General features: G+C 39.4%; 2 protein-coding genes across 8 annotated transcripts in view; one reads left to right on the top strand and one right to left on the bottom strand.

Moving 5' to 3' along the window:
* LOC109030190 (soluble guanylate cyclase 89Db) overlaps positions 1-20,287 on the bottom strand; it is a 139,563-nt gene extending 119,276 nt beyond the window's left edge. The window contains exon 1 of the mRNA XM_072295906.1: positions 20,189-20,287. The gene's annotated coding sequence lies outside the window, so the exon portion shown is untranslated. The remainder of the gene's footprint in view (positions 1-20,188) is intronic.
* Positions 1-20,665, top strand: part of LOC109034236 (uncharacterized) — a 151,323-nt gene that overhangs the window by 66,242 nt on the left and 64,416 nt on the right. The gene's annotated exons all lie outside the window — the stretch shown is intronic.

The raw sequence follows: 20,665 nt of genomic DNA, 5'->3' as shown, positions 1-20,665 counted from the left end.
CCATTTATAAGAAATGAACGAAAAAATTATGAAAGAACAAACAAAAATGTGGTTTAATACTTTTAATGTCCGCCGCCGCGCTGCGTTGACCGCACTGTGTTTCACGCAATGCGTGAAGTATTCGTGCAGTCCTGTAGGCGTCTCTTGTGCGTTAGACGCAATGCGTGAAGTATTCATGCAGTCTTGTAGGCGCTAATATGTGTTACATGCCGACCGCCGCGCCGAGGGCTTCTCCTTTTTACAAATCAAGTCCTCGTGGTCATCATGCCTCTCTGCACGCCAAATCGTGTGTTTGGTTACTCTCTTAACTTGACTAACTAAAGGTGCAGTCTCTTGTATCACCGAAAGACGACAAAATTAGCAATTACTATACTCTTACGAAAAAGAGATTTTGTCGCCTTTTCTCGTTGGTAATTTTTTTTTTCTGAGTCCGATTTTTTTCATACCTGCATTTAAAAGAATTGCAAAATTCGCCGCCATGGGCCGCGGCCCATGTGACCACCCTCTTGATCCGGCCCTGACTGTGTTGCTATTTTAAGTCTCGCATGGAATTGCGAAACTGGGATAATTCATGAGAATTAAATTTTTGTCATTGCCGTGACATACTTTTTGAAGTAACGGAAACTCAACAAGTTTCAAATTTCCCATGCGGATTCTCAAGTTATCTTCAGACCTATTCAATGTACTCATTATGATCATAGATAGCCACTTTCCATTCAAAAAAACTACTCTGTTCCCTCTATATAGTGAAAGTTTGCAGCAAATTTACTCGTCCAAGTGTTTATCAGGATCACAATCCCTCGTGTTCGAGGAATCATACATTGAATAATTATCAGTGGCGTGGCGTGAATTGCGATATATCGATTGTTATGCCATTTAAACCTAAGGAAAAGTATCGATAAACAGGGTGTCCGCAGCGAACACTTAAATAATCGACTATTTACCACAGCTTCAAATGAGGAAATATCGATGGATCGCAAAGCGCGCCACGCCACTGATAATTATGATCATTGAGTACATTTGAGTCACTATGCACTGGAACGCTGCTGAAGTCAACCCTTGCATTCCTGACCTACTAATTGCCAAAAGTGTGGACCAACTGTGTCCCACGCGGCATTTTCCACACGGCAGCTTATGGAAGGATCAGCGGCGCTGTTGCGGTTTTTCAAGATTTACTCATTTAAAGACGATGAGTGTTATCACGAATTTGGCTAATTACGTTGACCCAACTCATGACAAATTCTTGACTGAATCAGTCAATAGAGAACTTGCAGATGTCTAAACGTTGATGGATTTCGTATTTAAGTGGAAACAACTGAGTGAACTGAACAGGGGATACCCTTGGTTCATGAATTGAACGATTATTGGAGAGGACATGACAAAATTATCCAATCTGCTAAAATACGTGTGTTTAAATGGGAAATGCCGCCAGATGACGTCACCAGGCGGTGCTTTTTTCACTTTAAAATCGATTTTTATACTATTTTCTACATCAGAAAAAAATTATAGAAAATACTGTGAAATCAGCTCTTTAAACACTTTCAGATGAAGCAATCACAGGAAGAAAAAAAACACATTGGATCTAGAGTCCAAGCTCTTAAAAACATCGACAAGAAAAGTACTCTTGATTCAATCAGAATCTAGCTTAAATCAAGAACCAAGCCGCTTAATTTAAGCGGATTTCGTTTTGATTCAAGCAAAAATCCGATTGAATGTGTTTTTTTCCAGTGATAAAAAATGTGCGAGCGAATTATCCATTCTTCGAAGATGATCTCTTGTGCAAAGACTCAATACCGGAGGAATTTTCAACTACCTGTTAGTTCGGTGTGGCCGTACAGCGCTTGGATTGTTAAATCGTCATAGAATGGAATGACTGAATGACCTTAATTGGGTGTATTTATGCTAACAGGAGTATGTACACAGGATTTGCGTTCAGCATAGTTTCTTTCAGCATGAATACGACCAATCGATAAATATCATTGCTAAGATACAAATATATCGATTAATGGCGTTCGATAATGATTCATCCATCGACCCGCACGTTTCCTCTCTGGTGGAAACGCTTATACTGCCGTGCTAAGAAAAAACGCCGTATGAACATTCGAGAGTTGCCAAATTTCCCCGGATAAAACTTGTATTTTTGACGAAACTAATGCATATTTTTCCTTGAAATTTTCAGATATTTTAGATTTAATTGCGAACAAAATTGTCTGAAAAATCGTCTGAAAAATATTTACTATTTTCCCATGAGATTTGTAATTCATCAGAGGAAATTTGGCAACGCCTGAAGGGTCATACGGCGTTCTTCCTTGGCACGGCAGTATAGATCTAAAATTGAATAAAATAAATTTTAAACGCCCTCGCCTCCTTTGGATTCGTGCGTTGTGTGTCATCGGTCTTAAGAGATCCCCAGAATCTTCATCCGAAAACAACGAAGTTGTTCAAGTCATCACAAGAAGTTCTGTCAGAAAATTATATGTATAAATGTCGCAGCCTCCACCCCGTCGACCAAAAACCCGATCCTTTAGCGGCTCCGCTCATTAAACTTTCAACGATGGGAGATTAAGCGGAAAACGCGGCCGAGGGAGGGGGGTTCTGAGAAGGGAGGGGGGTTCTGAGAAGGGAGGGGGGAGTAGCGTCACGCGCCCTTTCCGCGAACGATTGAAGTTGGGTCGAGTGCGCCGAAGGGAGGGGGGGCCGGGGTTCACGAAGCCTAGACCTCGACAATTTGTTAAGTGTGAGGTAGGTTACGCGAGAAACAAATCGCTCCCTCGTTACCTCATCCTTAAACCACCCCCTCCACCCCCCCGCCCCCCCGCTGGAGTCCCCTTCGTCACCCCGCGGTCCTCCCCCCTCCGTTGCCGCGCGCGCTTTCCTCGCTGGTGGTTTTCCTGTCACAATTGCGGAAGGTCAGTAATACACGCGGTTGCCGGCTGGAAATCGACTTGGTGCGCCGGGGTCCGGAATGGAGAGGGAGGTTTGCGGTTTAACCTAATATTCCGATCGCAGACGGTATAGGGTGTTCAGGAATTAAAATACGGATCCATTCTGCGGGGTTTTTCCCACTTTTTTTTCTTTTTTTTCCTTCCTGCAATGAGCTAGTTAATTAATATTCGAGGGGCTGGGAGGACAAGGCGCATTAGTGTAGTTTTTGCTATTTCGAAATATACGTGTTTGAAGTTTCGAAATTACATAGATCCTTGTGGCAGAAAGAAAGTTCAAACCGACTTTGTGATGCTTAAAAATTGAAATTTAGGAGAGAACTTTTCACAGAATACGCATTAAAACTAGTTTTACTTGGCATCATTAAAATCTCAAGTTTTTCAAAAACTGCACTTATGCGCCTTGTCCTCCAAGCCCCTCAATTAGTCATTGAATATTGACGGTGAACCCCCCAAACCACGTATCTCGTTCGCAGTAATTCAAAATCTCCGCCCTCTCTTTAATTTTTTGAAGGAGAACAAATCGACATTACCTATTCCTTGAAGTTTTTTTAGAATTGTCTGCGCACAGAAAAGAAGGATCGAGGAGGCTTTAAAGAATTGACATTGAGCAGTTCTCTTTTTAAAAAATAAAATATGACATAAAATCTGCAACGTCGCAAACCGAGATACGTGGTTCCGGAGTTTCACCATCGATATTTTAAAAGTATTTAGTGTATTTAGTTCAAACGATTTTTTCCGGATTTTTTCAACAGTAAAAGCCCAAGAAAAATGAGCTGAAAGTTCCTCATGTTGAGCTGCCGTTTGAACATGATTCGCACCAAGAAAATAATATAAAATTCGAAAATGCCTCCCAGGCCGTGATGTGACTTTCGAAAGTTCAGTACCTTCATTACAATTCGTGGTGCGGCCGTTATCAACGCATGGCTGCACGGACCATGTATGATTGTACCGAGGCAGATGCACCGCGCGTGATCGAGATTAAGACCGTGCGGGAAAGGATTTTTTCGGATGCTTTTTTGGCTCTCTCGGTCGATATCTAATCGTCCTAATCTGACATGTAGGAAACATTAAGACCAGAGGCTATCAGACTAGTTCTAGTCGATTTTCACGATGTGAAACACGGCAGGCGTATCCTGGCGCCTTGATGCAACTATTCGTGCTCGATGGATGTCCGTGTTGCATGCGCCTAAAATTGAAGGCGTTTTACAACACGGAACACAGCAGGCGTCGCGTATCATTGACGCCTCTGAAGACGGGGCGGCGCGGCGGTCTATGATCTTGGACCTAGGGAGGGCTGAAAACCCAATCTACTATCTTTCTGCCTCCTTCCTCCAGTTTTCACTTTTTTTTTTGGTTCCCGGAAAATAGAAATAGATAACTTGGAACAAAACTTGAATTCGCAAAGTAGAGGAGACCCTCATCGATTCAAATCATTTGATTCATATTTAATTGTCACTGTAATTTGAAAGTTTTGATTTTTTCTCTTTATTTTCCAAAAATTTAATGGGTCAAATAGTCCCTTAACATGACCACAGGAAGAAAACTTTCTCTTGCAAGGAATAATTATTTGGCAGCAGGGAAAATAAAATCCTGAAGTGCTACATTTCTTTTGGGACACCCCGTATTTTTCAGAGACTCCTCCTTCCTCTTTACACGGTGTAATCGGGCGAGACGAAAGATTCTCACGAATATCAACGCTGGGTCACGAAATCTCCGTGGTGAGGAAAATCGTCTTATATGCATCCGGGTGTATCCGAATTCCCTTTAATAAAACGAAAAATTGAAAATTTATCGGGTAGTTTGGTTTGCAATTTAATCTGGCGGGTCTAGAGATTTCAAAGAAAAATACCCATGACTCCTCTCAAAAATAAATTTATTATCAGGGTGGATTAGGCAACATGCCAATGCACATACGACGTTCTTCTCAGCACTACAGGAATGATGAGCGACTTGTTGAACGTTTTCTTGTCCTGATCGTGATTGATGGATGTTAGTTAAGTTTTTTAATAAGCTACTCTGTAAAAATGGGTCTTGTTTATTCGACAGGTTACTCAAGTGATTTTTCGCTAATCTCTTACACAACAGAAAGACAGAGAATATGCGGAGTCTGAAAAATATATTTTTATTGATTCCAATAAGGAGTAAAATACTTGCAAGCGTCAATGATTATAGTCTTAACCACCTATTCCTTAGAAACTTTTATATCAAACGATACGATGTTAACACCGCCTCCCCCACCAAAGATCGACCTCCCAGCTCAAAAAAACTCTAAAAGTTAAAGCCTTAATCTAGGAGTAGCCATAGTCTTCATGAGTATACAATGGATCGGATTAAGGAAATATTTGTTTAAAAAATAATTTATGAATTTGACAAATCCTTGTTTTCCCTCTCTCTCTTTCTCTACGTCATAATGGATAACTAGACGGAATAGGAAATCAAGCTCAACAAAACATTGTTTCCTCATCAAAATTTTACGCAGAACTTTGGATTCCTATTTATTTTCTGCCTGGCGTCTCAATGCGTGTAACTTTTTTCAAATAGAGAATTGTGACCTTCTGTCGTCTATTTTATAATATTATGCGATAAGCTTTAGAAATATAATGTAGTGGAATACCTGATGTGTACTATAGGCTGCCTAAGAGGCTCATACCTACTAATTTCATATATAGAGATAAAAATAAAGAAATTTGGAAATCTTTAACGTGTCCAGTGTAATTTACGTAAACGTTTTTTTAAGGGAACACGTGTCGTGATCCATAAACGAGGCGTTGAGTGCAGAAAGAGCATTTCTTGGTTGCGGTTTTCAGAATCTCCTCTGACATTTAATTGTGTAAAGGGGGAGAATTGAGTGAGTTTTCTTAAAAAAATTTCCTTTTCAGCATTGTATTAAATCATGAAGAAAATTCAATAAAAGTTTCAGCAAATTTCATAAAGCTCCCGTCATAGTGGATGAAACATTAGAGGAGCTTCTGAGACACCGCAACCAAGAAATGCCGTTTCTGCACCCAGTGCCTCAATTTCTAACCCTATTTAATGCCGTTGTCACGCAACACATTGGATCGAGTCAATCAAAGAGGTCGGACATGAAATTTTTGACTAAAACCGCACATGATGCTGCTTATGATGTTTAATTCGTCACATTGTAATTTTAAGAAGGAAATTTCACGAGGAAACCAATGAAACCACTTTCAGAAACTCAAAATTTTGTACAAACCCTCTCCTATTGATTCGATTCACTATGCACCAACTTTCCGACTATACACATTAATGGCAATCGAAAACGCAGGAAAAAGCGGAAACAAGGCTAAAATACAAAATATAAAGGCAGGACGTTTCGGTACCTTACGGCGCCATTATCAACTGTTAAAAAAGAATTAAAAATAAAAAATAAATTAAAATAAAATGATTGATTTACCAAATTCACTATGTAACGCCGTTTGCTGGTTTTTATTTTAATTTCTTTTTTATTTTTAATTCTTTTGTAGCAGTTGATAATGGTGCCGTAAGGTACCAAAACGTCCTGCCTTTATATTTTGTACTTTAGCCTTGTTTCCGCTTTTTCCTGTGATTTCGATTGTCGTTTCCGTTTCGGGCTGCTTTTACATTCTCTTTGTTTTCCACTCTACATTGGTGGCAATGGCTGCAAAGTTGGACTGGCATAGTCGGGACTGTCGGTGTGGCAGCAGCTTCAGTGGTAGTTCGCTATGCCTCTTTTAAATCCCCAGTCGTAAAATCCCACTGCCCTATCGAGCAACACTGGCCGAGCCGTATATTTACAAGCGTTTACGAGTTAGTTATTTTTAATACTCCCCGCAAGATAACTCGAGTGCGAGGTTTAGCCCTGACAATTCTCCGGAGCAATTGGCGGAATCGCACTGAGCTAACCTGAATCGGATCCGTTTCTGTACGTATGATATGGGGCTTTGGCAACGGCGTCGAGGAGATGAGCGGGTTGTTCCGGGTGAAAGTTACGACACGTCGAGGGCATCGTAAGTTTTTGATTTTCGCTCTCCTTCCGAAGTCTTTGCCTTCCGCCTCCGCCTCCGAGCTCCCCTGTGGGCCTCGTGTAAACACCGAGCTCATTGCCCCTCGAGCAGTTGTTAATGTCGTGAATGTCAAGTAATCTCTCCCCTTTAAGATGCAGTCCCCGACCTGAGCCAAGTCCCGCTAATTGCCAAACGACCGGGAAAAATTGAAACGCTGAGGTGGGCACGGGGGCGTGGCGCTTCGAAGACCAGGTTAACTTGCCTCCTCCTCGTGGAATTGGGGAAGGAATCATCATTTGACCCAAAATCTGTACTACATGAAATAGACTAAGAATCAGCACATTTCCTCTTTTCGTTACGTAATGTAAAATTGAAAAATTAAAACGCTGAGGTGGGCTCAGAGGCGTGGCGCTTCGAAGACCAGGTTAACTTGCCTCCTCCTCGTGGAATTGGGGAAGGAATTATCATTTTGACCCAAAATCTGCACCACAGAAAATAGACGAAGAATCAGCACATTTCCTCATTTTGTTACACAATGTAAGAGGGATAAAATTTTCAGATGTTTTTCGGGTATCATTGGTAGAATGGGTGAGTTGCGCTGGTCACAGAATAGTTTTTCAATGCTTTATTCTTGCAGATCAACTAAAAATAATAAGATTTGTCTAAACAGCAACGTTGTTGAATATTAACCGCGCCTTGAAAAACTCGATTTATGACGTCATCCACCGCGGTAGTACATACCATGTAATGCACTACCGAGGTGTATGACGTCAAAACCCCGACTCTTCAAAGGACGATATCTCAGTTAAACGGAGAAAGTTGCTGTTTGGACGGATCTCATTATTTTTAGCTAATCTAAAAGAATCGAGCATCAAAACACGACTCTGTTACCACCGCAACTGGCCCATTATTGGTAGACTTTAATACCTATTGAGTTGGACTGAGTTTTAACAGAAATGCACCAAACGTTAAGAATCGGTACGAGAATGCTGCGTTTGTAACTACGCACGTGTAAATTGAGTTCACCCGATCGAAATTAGCGGATCGTTCTGTTGCAGGAGCGGTTGCGTTTCCGAGATTTGAAGGAGTTTTTAAGATTAGGAAAACACGTATATCTTATGATCCCGTATGTCAACACACGGGGAAAAAATTAAGGGTAATTTCCTAAATTGATGGTACCATCCCATTATGTTAGATGATATGGGCATTTCTAATAAAAAATGGTGGTACTGCAACTCAAGTTAGAGTAGTGCCGCAAAAATTGGGTTAGTAACCCAATTTATTGGGGTGCCAATAAAATTAATTGGAAATGCCCTTATCATTCAACGACTCCTAGCTTTTTTCCTGTGATATACCCTGTGAATAGAAATCTACGGACATTTAATTAAGTTGCCAAAAAGTTAATGGTGTGAGTTGTATAAACTCCCATGGACGGTCATAGTCCATCAGAGATAGATCAATCTGCAGTCATGGTTGAGATTCAATGATACTCGATTTTTCACATTCCATGCAATGACATTTTATAATTTTTTATCTTCGAGAAAATAAAATCTACTGCTGCATCGTTGCGATGCTTTTCGCTTTGACTAGCTCATTCGCTTGAATAAACTGGCCTCTTCGTAATAAGTATTCTTCTTTGAATCAAATATTTACGACTCATAACTCTCGTCCAAAACAAGCTCGGTATTTACTTGACTTTCCTCATGAGAAACCAAGTTCAGAGAGACCGAGGAACAGAGGAAGTTGTGACAGTGAGTGAGTTCTCCTAATTCTCTTACCTCCCGCCCTCTTCCACTTCCCATGTCTCTCCTGTAAACACCGTCATCCGTACTGACAGCATTAATTTAGTCATAATTATTTCTATCAATATTGAATGAGACATCGCTACGCTGTCGCACAAGCGTTTTAACCATGATTACAAGTAATCACAGCAAGCGTGAATGAAAGTCAGTTTAATATTTAGTGTACATCCGGTGCAGATGAGATTACCGTGTGCACAGAGTGTTCCAAGTTTACCACGAAAAAAGTCTGAGGCATGATTTCTGGCGAGAAATGTGACCAAATGGGGCAACCAACTCCTCTTCGCTTTGAGAGCATTTCGGCATAAACAAATTCCAAAAATGGCTTTAAAACAGCGAAATTATGATGGTTTGAACTTTATTGTTGAAAAGAGAACATATCGATGGGTCAAATCGAAAAATGCGTGCCTACATTTCCGAAAATTCAAAATCTCTGACTTCGTTTATATACCTTTTGATTAAAATCAAGCAAAACGTCTCCTTGAAATTTTCAGTGATTTTTTTTAATCAATTAGGAAATTTACACTGAAAAAAAAGTAGTTAGCGTTGAGAACTAATTTGGTAAGTTCTCGCCAAGTAGAATCAAAATTAGGCTTCAGAACTAATTTATTGTACTGAAGCACCAATCAATTCGCTTCATACGCTGACTTGACTTTACTAGAGCGCGAACCAGAATTGGAAAACAGCACTAGCTGTAAAATTAGCGCTGTGGTAAGACAAATTCACCTTCGGGTCAAACTAATTCGCCCTCAACACTAACTGCCACATTGTCCGTTACATTTATTTAGTTTCGAAAAAGTGGCGTCAGTACAACAGCCTCAATCGCGTCAGCTCGTGAAAATCAATTAAAATGTGAAATTTCGGGCTCGTTTGACAATGTAAATACTCCCGGTATGATTTATAGTGTCCTCTCTTTCTCGAAAACGTTCGAAAGCAACATAAATAAACCTGATAAGGTTATAGAAATCGTCTGTTCGATTCAAAACGTAAACGGGTGATTTCACGATAATAGGAATAGTCGTGTCGCCGTGGGTTATGAACGACATAGGGCAAAACGATTGAAAACCAAATTAATTAATCAATAGGAATGATGTCCCTGAACCTATCCATGCTTAAAAATATGATGAATTATTATTATATTTAATAATATGAGACTTTAAAGGCCGAAAATGTCCGGTCGGTTACGCGTCGCCAACCTCGATTTTGAAGCAAAAGAGCAATTTGCGGTAACATATCAGTACTGATCATGAACTCTTTGGCAATATTTGCTGAAAAGAGACTCTAGTGTTCAAGAAAATTGCCAGTTTGAACTGAAATGTTTATTATTGAGTGAGAAAAGTCATAAGAAAGAGGTGTCGCCACATTTGGCAACACATTTTTGCAGTTGTATTAAGTGCAGTGTTTATCTCGCCAAATGGAGTCAGGAGTTTCAAAACTGCCATCAAATTGTTCGCTGAAGTCTTCTTGACAAAACCATTACTGATAAGTCACTTTTTTTTACAATGAAAACTTTAATTTTTATGAAAACCAGTGATTTTTACGTGTGTAGCACTAATTCCTCACTACGCAAAAACCTCAATTTAATAGTATTTAACTAAAAGAAAGTCTCCAAAGTCTAGAAAACTTTTAAGGCAGCATTAATTCCACGTCACAACTCAAGAATTGCCAAGTTTCATCTTTTGTATCATCTTTAATCTCACATTTTTGAGTGTCGGTTACGCTGCGTCTGTTACGTAACCGACACAATTTGGCAGGGCCGCCTTGTTTGCGTGGACCTCCAGCAGTCCCGCGGGAAGCGCTGATACCTGATTCAATGGCTTATTTATCAATCACTTTAACTTTGCACTGAATCATTATAGAGCGTGCCAAAGCTGGGAAAAGGAAGTTTAATACCTTTAAAATGAGGTAATGAAATCCTGTTAAAATTGGTGCACTTTTATTTCTAAGGTATTTCACATTTTAACTATTCCTGTTATCGTGAAATCACCCAAACAAGCATGATATTCGTTGGAGTCGTCAATCTTCTGTATTAAATTGCGATTAAAGCGTTCCGCGTTCAGTTTATATTTTACGAAAATCTGTGAACTTACTGCTTACTTCTATAGTTCGTGTTCTCCCGTAATTTCAAAAGAATATCTCAAGTGTTCGGACGAGATATGTTTATTCAGTGTGAACATTCGCTACCGTTTCATGTGTGAGTGTGTGTCTCTCTAAAGGATAATTCTGTCTACTTGCACATACCTATGGGATATTCCTTTCCTCTGTCGTTCATTTGGAACCGGTCAGTTGATTTTTACCTCTCATCTTTTAAGAAATCTTCTTTTCCTGAAAGTATTGTCCAGTTATCATTCGCTAAGAGCCGTTTTCTCCTCTCTCAGTTTTGAGGTTAGGTTGACCCAACCCTACCGAATGCGAATTAGAGTAGCGGAATTAGTTCCCAGCACTAATAGTGGTTAGTGTACAGAAACCAAAAATCATGTGTGTCCAAATCACACAATATGAGTTAGTGTACAGAAACCATTTTTAGTCATCTGACGCTAACTCATTTTTTTCAGTGTACAGAAAATTTTAAGAGAATACGTTGGCTGGTTCTCCTTAAAAAAATAAATTATAAGCGGCTATTCGCAAAATCGCATTCGAAGATTCGCATTTTTTGGCTGATATAGCCATTCGATACCTAATTCCTTGATAGAGGTGTGAAAAGCCTTAATCTAACATGTTCTCGGGTCCATCCACACTGAAAAAAATGAGTTAGCGTCAGATGACTAAAAATGGTTTCTATACACTAACTCATATTGTGTGATTTGGACACACATGATTTTTGGTTTCTGTACACTAACCACTATTAGTGCTGGGAACTAATTCCGCTACTCTAATTCGCATTCGGTAGGGTTGGGTCAACCTAACCTCAAAACTGAGAGAGGAGAAAACGGCTTAGCGAATGATAACTGGACAATACTTTCAGGAAAAGAAGATTTCTTAAAAGATGAGAGGTAAAAATCAACTGACCGGTTCCAAATGAACGACAGAGGAAAGGAATATCCCATAGGTATGTGCAAGTAGACAGAATTATCCTTTAGAGAGACACACACTCACACATGAAACGGTAGCGAATGTTCACACTGAATAAACATATCTCGTCCGAACACTTGAGATATTCTTTTGAAATTACGGGAGAACACGAACTATAGAAGTAAGCAGTAAGTTCACAGATTTTCGTAAAATATAAACTGAACGCGGAACGCTTTAATCGCAATTTAATACAGAAGATTGACGACTCCAACGAATATCATGCTTGTTTACGTTTTGAATCGAACAGACGATTTCTAACCTTAACAGGTTTATTTATGTTGCTTTCGAACGTTTTCAAGAAAGAGAGGACACTATAAATCATACCGGGAGTATTTACATTGTCAAACGAGCCCGAAATTTCACATTTTAATTGATTTTCACGAGCTGACGCGATTGAGGCTGTTGTACCGACGCCACTTTTTCGAAACTAAATAAATGTAACGGACAATGTGGCAGTTAGTGTTGAGGGCGAATTAGTTTGACCCGAAGGTGAATTTGTCTTACCACAGCGCTAATTTTACAGCTAGTGCTGTTTTCCAATTCTGGTTCGCGCTCTAGTAAAGTCAAGTCAGCGTATGAAGCGAATTGATTGGTGCTTCAGTACAATAAATTAGTTCTGAAGCCTAATTTTGATTCTACTTGGCGAGAACTTACCAAATTAGTTCTCAACGCTAACTACTTTTTTTTTCAGTGCAATATAGTTTTGTAATTTTTTGGCGCACTATATTTAGCTACATCGCTCATAACATCTCGCTAAGATGGCGAATTTTTTACCATTTCTTTCAAAAATAGTTTTTAAAAATGCAAAAACATTTACCTTGTGCGCAACAGCTCCTTTACTATGAGTGGACACAGCCACAAAAATAGTGAAACGTAGATTTTGCAACTTTCCAATTTATACACGTGTTTATATACTTTTTCCTAGAATACAATTTTCAACAAGGATTCAAGTGATTATTTTTCACAGAAAGAATACCGTATTTTAGACTAATTCAGTGATTATTCCTCACGGAAAATACCGTATTTTAGACTAATTTTCTTACCATTAATATCTGGGTTTTCTCACAATAGATGAGGAGTTACAGCACGGCCGGCATTTTTCGACCAGTAAATATTATAGAAAAGAGGCACCTTACCTATGTTTACTTCAATTAAAATAACTACTCTCCAATGAGCCCAGGTTTTCCTGATATCAGGTATGTATTTAACGAGGGCATACTGCCGTGGTGAGGAAGAACACCGTATGTGCATTCGAGAGTTGCCTAATTTCCTACGATAAAGTATTAATTTTTGAAAAAAATTATGAATATATGTCCTTGAATTGTTCAGACACTTTAGGTGAAATTGCGAACAAAATTATGTAAAAAATTAGAAAGAAAATAATCATATGTTTACCAGGAAATTTTAGTTTTTTCAAAGGATATTTGGCAACGCCTGAAGGTTTATACGGCGTTTTTCCTTAGCACGGCAGCAGAGTACACGTGTGTGCGCGAATGAAGTAAGTGCGTCAATTAATTACAGGTTGTAGCATAAGCTATCATTGTTCAATTATTTTCTGAATCAGACACGAAGTCCATACACTCCTCTAAATTAACGGCGACGCGTGGGAACGGAATATCGAATAGCATCACGCTGCAGCTCGGAATTCCGAACTGTTGCAATATTTATGACCTATTTTCGGTTTGCGGTGACTATCAAAATCTAGTGGAAAAAAATAATGAGAAAAACGTAAGTTTTATTAGGACATAAATGTATTTGTTGCGGATGTAGATTCTTGTATAAAGAGAACTGTTAATTTTTGCGATCTTGGGAACATTTTGCTCCTCCTTTGTCAAATTTAAAATAATTTACTCAGAAGTAATTTTTTATGCAATTCCTAAATATGAGTAGGTATGATTTCTGTGACGTTAACTCCGTTGCATTAACATTTTTAAAGTGAATCAAATCATTCGATTTTACTTATCCGAAAATTCACGAGGTTTGTTCTTGAACAGTTTCATGAGAAAAATGAAAAATAAAAATTATATTCGCATTGAAATTTAAAAAAAAACATTTGCGTATGATTCAATATATTTGTTACAGTAACGCGCGGTTAAGAAGGATTTCAGAGAGAACGGCATGAGGAAACTTCGTTGTTTAAGAAATAAAGAGACGGACTTGTTGATGCTTAAAAATTGGAATTTGACTGCGAATTTTTCACAGAATTGCATTAAGACTAGTCTTACTTGAAATCATTAATACCTCATTTTTTTCAAAAACTGCACTTATGCCCCTTATCCTTCAAGCCCCTCAAATGTTCCATCTCGGAACAGACCCTTTGTTTCTTCCGAAAAATTTGGATATTCTGAGTAGGTAATCCACCCCTCGGAATAAACCATTCGATCGCTGTCAAAATATTGTCAACGAAAGTGGGCGAGTTTATCTGAAGTATTCCCGGTAGTAGATCTCAAGGGATGAAGATTCCAATCCGCTTAGCGGGGGCGGTAGCGGCAGCGTTGGTTCGACAAAACTCGACCCAATTACGAGGATCTCAACAAAAGGATATTCAAATCGAGCAATCAAAGTTTTACTAGCCGCATCGCCGCCGCGCGAGCCACGGGGTCGAAGGGATGCCCGGATCCGGAACGCGGAGCGCCGAGTATTTTCTAATTGGCAGCGATTATTCTTGTCAGTTCGGACAATATTTGCAATTAGACGGCCGCCCAACTCATCAGCAACAGTCACCGCCGGCATCAACAACAGTCACCGAAATCGAAAGCGGCGCAACAGTTCGGCAACTTAATTGAGTCGTAACTATTTTCGACCCCCGCGTTCGCGTTTTTAGCCGGCTAAGCGCTCAAGATTATCCGACGGGTGAAAGTTCGGGTCGGTCGGCTTTGAGTTCTTGATGACTCGTCCGGAAACTTCGGGCGTTCCGTATCTAAAAGTAAAATTGAGTCCTACTGGCACGAATGCCAGACCGCAATCAAAACTACCCGGCGGAATTCGACTTATCAATTTGCAGCGAAATGCCGTCGAACCTAAGATAGACTAACGGTGCCCACACAAATGGGTCTGTTGCACGCTAGGAGATACAGCCAACGGAATACACTTTTTACGAAAAATTTGCTCAAAAATCACGTTAGGCACTTTAAAAAAAATTACATTATTTTCAGGTTTCCTGGAAGTTGAGAAAAGTGATTATACTCTTTTGATCCTACATGCTACGAATGGGCCGCGTTTTAGCAGAAAGGCACCAAACCCAGGCCCGCCACAAGGGGGGGGGATACTGGGTCTTTGGTACCGGGGCCCGTGACGCAGGTGACAAACCACTACGAATTCATGTGTAACCCTTGTCTCGTAGGGAAAAGTGAAAAAATTACCCTAAAAATTCCGCAAAAGGTGAATAAAGTTTCAAAAAAACGCTAGGGCACTATAAAATTTTTCTTACTTTTTTAGAGATTTTCAAGATTTTGAGTATTGTATGTAGAATGATATTTTTAGTAACTGTGTTTCATTTTCTTCCGTTGTCGGATGCTAAGAGGCTCCTTTCTGGGCATCCTCGACTTCAATGGCTTAACTCCCTTGCCATAGACGTACGAAAAAGGAGTCCAGGGGGGCCCGGCTCCCCATAGAATTGAAAATTATCATCTGCCCCCTCAAAAAAAAAGAGCCTCGCCAAGTTTAGCCCCTTTTTTTGTATACCCGAGTTGGTCAATGGGACAAGGCTCAAATGAAAGCTTATGGTAAGGCAAACTTCCATGTAAAGTATCAACTTGAAGTGAAACCTCTTTAAGGCTGTACAGCGTTGCCAATTTTCCATTTTTATGTGCAAAAATTAAGGAATTCTGGATCACCATAGTTCAACAGACTAGTACACGCAAGTTGGTCAACGAGACAAGGCTCAAACGAAAGCTTATGATAAGGCAAACTTCCAGGAAAAGTTTCAACTTGAAGTGAATCCTCGTTTAGGCTGTACAGCGTTGCCAATTTTCCATGTTTATGTGCTAAAATCGAGGAATTCGGGACTAGTAGTCCAGTGCATCATAATTAAACAGACTAGAGTCGTAATGTTTAGCCCATACTCATCAATGTTATAGCCCATGAAGGTACGTTTTCCGCCAAAAATCTCAAAAAGACCCTAATTTTATGGTAAAAAGAATTAATAATAAATTGGCAACATTGCTCCGAAACGTCACGATGGCCTTTGGTTGCGCTTCTATTTGATCTCAGGGTAGTATTTAGCTCGTAGACCGATGCACTAGTCTGTTTAATTATGATGCAATGGACTATTAGTCCCGAATTCCTTGATTTTAGCACATAAAAATGGAAAATTGGCAACGTTGTACAGCCTAAACGAGGTTTCACTTCAAGTTGAAACTTTTCCTGGAAGTTTGCCTTTCCATAAGCTTTCGTTTGAGCCTTGTCTCGTTGACCAACTTGCGTGTACTAGTCTGTTGAACTATGGTGATCCAGAATTCCTTAATTTTTGCACATAAAAATGGAAAATTGGCAACGCTGTACAGCCTAAACAAGGTTTCACTTCAAGTTGAAACTTTTCCTGGAAGTTTGCCTTACCATTAGCTTTCGTTTGAGCCTTGTCCTGTTGACCAACTCGGGTGTACTAGCCTGTTGAACCATGATGATCCAGTATTCCTTGAGTATAGCGCATAAAAATAGAAAATTGGCAACGCTGTACAGCCTAAACGAGGGGTCACTTCAAGTTGATACTTTACATGGAAGTTTGCCTTACCATAAGCTTTCATTTGAGCCTTGTCCCGTTGACCCACTCGGGTATACAAAAAGGGGCTAAAAAACACCACTTTTTGGCGAGGCTCTTTATAGATGTTTTTAATGCAACAATTCGAAAGTTTTTGGTGCTGAAAGTAAACAAAAAGGCGTAATTATTCTGCAGAAATTGATGGAAAATCTCCATCATAAGAGCTTCATAATGCGTCCAAATAGATTTAAAATTTCAAAAATTTCCCGGGGGAGGCCCCCCGGACACCCCCCCCCCCCGTGCTAGGGGCCCGGGCCAGAAAATTGGTACCAGGGCCCGAGATGGAATGTGGCGGGTCTGACCAAACCACATCATCTATTGCCAAATGTAACCGAGCATTTTAATTTTTCACGAGCGAACGCTTGTCCGGATTTCTTTGACATTTTTAAGGAGGTTGCTTCGTGCTAAGCAGAAAATTTACTAAAATTTGCACCCAAATCCGTACAACCGTTGTCACGTAAAAAATTAAATCGCCCAATTAAATTTGGCAATAGCTAATGTGGCTTGGTTCCTTTCTGCTGAACGCGGTCCAAATGATCCAAATCCAAAAACTCTTCTCGTTTCTTCCTCCTTGAAGTTAAAAAATACACTCGGCGTGGCGAAAAATTCAACTAGGGAGCATTTGACAACTGTAACATGAAACGATACGACAAGGCTCGGTGGTCGGTGCACGTGCACGCTTCCTCGTGAGAGTGAACAAAGTCAAAACGCCTTCAATTCTGATGTATGCAATACGGACATCCGCAGAGTTCGAATAGTTGCATCCAGGCGTTGACTTATAAATAACTCACTTTGACACTTGTAATGGTGCCACGAAAGCATTGAAATGTTGCTAAACTGCTTCAGGATGAAATATTCAATTCCGATTAAAATTTTGCGTGTTTTCCCCTCGAAAGGTTCTCATTATTAAATTATCAAACTTAATTGACTTAGATTATTCTCTAACACTTTCCAATAGAAAACTTCCTAAAATTCCACAAAAATTGGTCTCTAAAAATCTAGGGATTTCTAGGCAAAAAAAAATCGTAAATACGTACAATTCTTCTTTGATACGTCAACATGGTGGTAAAACGCTAAATTAAAATTTCGTTAAACCAATACTTTATTATTGATCATGAAGTAAATAAGTTTTGAAAATATAGCTCCTGATAGGAGCTACAATCATGTAGTAACATTTCAATAGTAACATCTAAAAAATTTTGGACGCTAAAAAAAAAAAAACAAAAACCAAAAAAATTATATTCATCCAATTCATCTGCTAAAAAACTGACCAAAACCACTTAGTGCAGCACCCCCCGCCCCCTAAAAAAAACTTTAATTATATTGGACCTTTTTGGAACAAAGAATTTGGGCGGCAGGAAATACAATCATTAGAATAAAACAAACAAGAATTTGAAAAATGACCCTCATGAAGTCATTACCCTTGTAAATTCTCTATTCTCGCGTTCTCCGTGATCCTTCCGAAAAAAATGTAAAAACGAAGTCATCATGTTCTTCACGTGACTCTTCAAGTGGGAAAGATGCACATTGCACTGCGGGGAGCGGGGGTGATGATTTGATAAAGCCGTGTCAGATTACCTCACAGATTCGCCCCGGCTCTGAGGGGCGAACAGCAACAAATCGATGAGAGCACTGATTAATTGAAGTACCCCCATTTATTAGCTAGCCCCCTCCCGTTCGCCTTCTGTATCTGGCTGCTCGTTGCCAAATCTGTCTTTAAAATGCTCCCAGATGTTTTCAAATGCTTTGTAGTTCAGAAATGAAGTAAATAAATGGCAAACGTAATTACCAGGATCACTTCCAGACTTCCCTTTGAATGTAATCCAAATCTTATTGAGTAACTTAATAATCTTTTAATTTACTCAAAGGCTCAGCTGGAAAAACCGAGAGAAGTCAAGCTGCTTGGTTCAATCAACCCTTCATAAAGGGCACCGACAGTGTTGATCCTTTTGACGCCTCTGGGGTATCATAGATGAGGGATACAATGTAAATTTTTGTGATTTTGAGATAAGCAAGTTTAAAGTTGGAAAAAGTATATACAGAAACTTACACTAGAAAAAAAGTCTCTTGGATCCGAGTTCAGACTCTTAAAAAATTTGACAGAAACAATTTTCTTGAATCAATTGAATGTTTGCTTGAATCAAAAGGAAATCTGCTTAAATTAAGTGGTTTGGCTCTCGCTTCAATAAAAAATCCGAGAGTATTATTTCTTGTTAAATTGTTCAAGATACTGAACTCTAGATCCAAGCCACATGTTTCTTAGTGTGCGAAACAAATCAAATTTATTTTAAAAAAATTGAAACAAAATAATTAGCTCTTACAAGTTATAAAAAATTATCTATTTTATGGTTTCTAATACCCGTTCCAATTTTTACCAGAACTCATTAAACCTGATAAAATAAGCCATGCGTTATATGCGCCCATTCAGGGAAACTTAATCGGTAACCACCGGCCGACCGACTGAGAAGTTAACTGACAACCCGGCTTCCTCTTGATGAGATATGCCATCTCATCGATGCGTCCATTTTTTGTTCTCCGCTTACAGATTCAAATTTTGCTCATTTTTTATGAGAACTTCGCACGATATTCCCGGAGCAACGGGTTGCTAGTTCGCAGTAAATAATGCTCAAGTGATGGATCAAATCTCACCTGACCTGACGATCTCTCTTGAAGCGTAGTCGTAGTTGTAATATCCATATTTGCGATGGAGTCACGCAAAATGGGAATGGCCCATACAGGCTTAAAATTAAAATTGTTTAATACAGAGAGAAGCCAGATTTGGAGTCGGAAAAGTATATTTTCAATATTTGATGCAAGACGCTTTGTAAGAACTACGTACTATCCACAGCATTGAGTCAACATTTTGAGCCACAATTCGCATTATCAATGGAACGATGAGCTCTTGCGGCAAATTGTATTTTGAGATTTGGAACTACTTTTGCGCCCAAGCCTCGTACCTGCCGTTTTATTTGAATTTAAAACCTCCGATGTCTTCAAATTCGCGTTATTCTCAATTATTCCCGTTCCTCAATTATCCTCAAATATCCTCAATTCTTGGCTGCTCTTTGCACAAAATGTTGCAGAACTAACTCATCTCACCAGGCATAATGTATAATTTTTTTTGTAGTTCCTAACACTTATTCTGAATATGTATCCATACACATTTATCCATTTACCCTGAAAGATACCTATACCTAATTTTCCACGTTGATGGCTCTTTGTTTGCTTGATCCCATTGACACTATGTCAATGGCATATGAATTCAATTATGACATACATACCCTGAATTCTCCCTAAAGTTTGTAGTAATCATTATATTTTAGGTTTTCTTCAGTAAATAATAAGAGAACAAAGAGCTATGTTCAGATCTAAAAAATAAAAAATCTTACAACACGCCGTTAGTTCAAGAAACCGTGCGGCATTCAGTCACAAGGTTTCCTCACACACTCGCCGTGATTGTACCTAAAGGCAAGTAAAGTGAATTCAGGGCAAGTCGTATTCAGGCGCTTGCGGTGGGCCCTTTCATGTCGACGTCTACTACCGCTCGGGAAGGCTCTAAGATGCAGCTGAAAGGTTAAAAGGTTGTCTGATACACCGGTTAACAACTGACAAGTTTCATGTACTTACGAGAAGTTTCCCATCCGAAATATTCACGGGAGCTGCTTTGATACATCGCTTTTAATGCACCTATTTTTTGCCGTACAACAGTGAGGGCCTTAGAGGAATCTGAGAATAAGAAATAAATCGATCGCGATCAATCAGAGGTAAAAATTTTCAAAAAAGGATTTTGAATAAAGGTAGTTAAATAAGCTGAACGCGCCGCAGGGTATTTAAAGGAACTGGAAACAAAATTATTACTATTGTAAAATTGCATATCGATAGCCAAAGTGCGAAAGCACGTACCTTCATTAGGATGTCCCAAACTCTCCGCTCTTATTTTATTTTTTCGAAGAAAGCTTGAAAGCTCTATATCACAGCTTGAAATTTAAACAGCATATTTTGCTAACGAAGAGAAAAAATCAAGGAAGTTTTCAAGAAATTACGTTGACTAGTTTTCTCAAGAAAAAATGAAGTATGACAGGAAGTCTGCAACGTCGCAAACGA

This window comes from Bemisia tabaci, chromosome 2, assembly GCF_918797505.1.
Source record: "Bemisia tabaci chromosome 2, PGI_BMITA_v3".
Taxonomy (NCBI): Eukaryota; Metazoa; Arthropoda; class Insecta; order Hemiptera; family Aleyrodidae; genus Bemisia; species Bemisia tabaci.
Note: the sequence above shows the minus strand (reverse complement) of the source record. Positions and strands in the feature narration are given on the sequence as shown.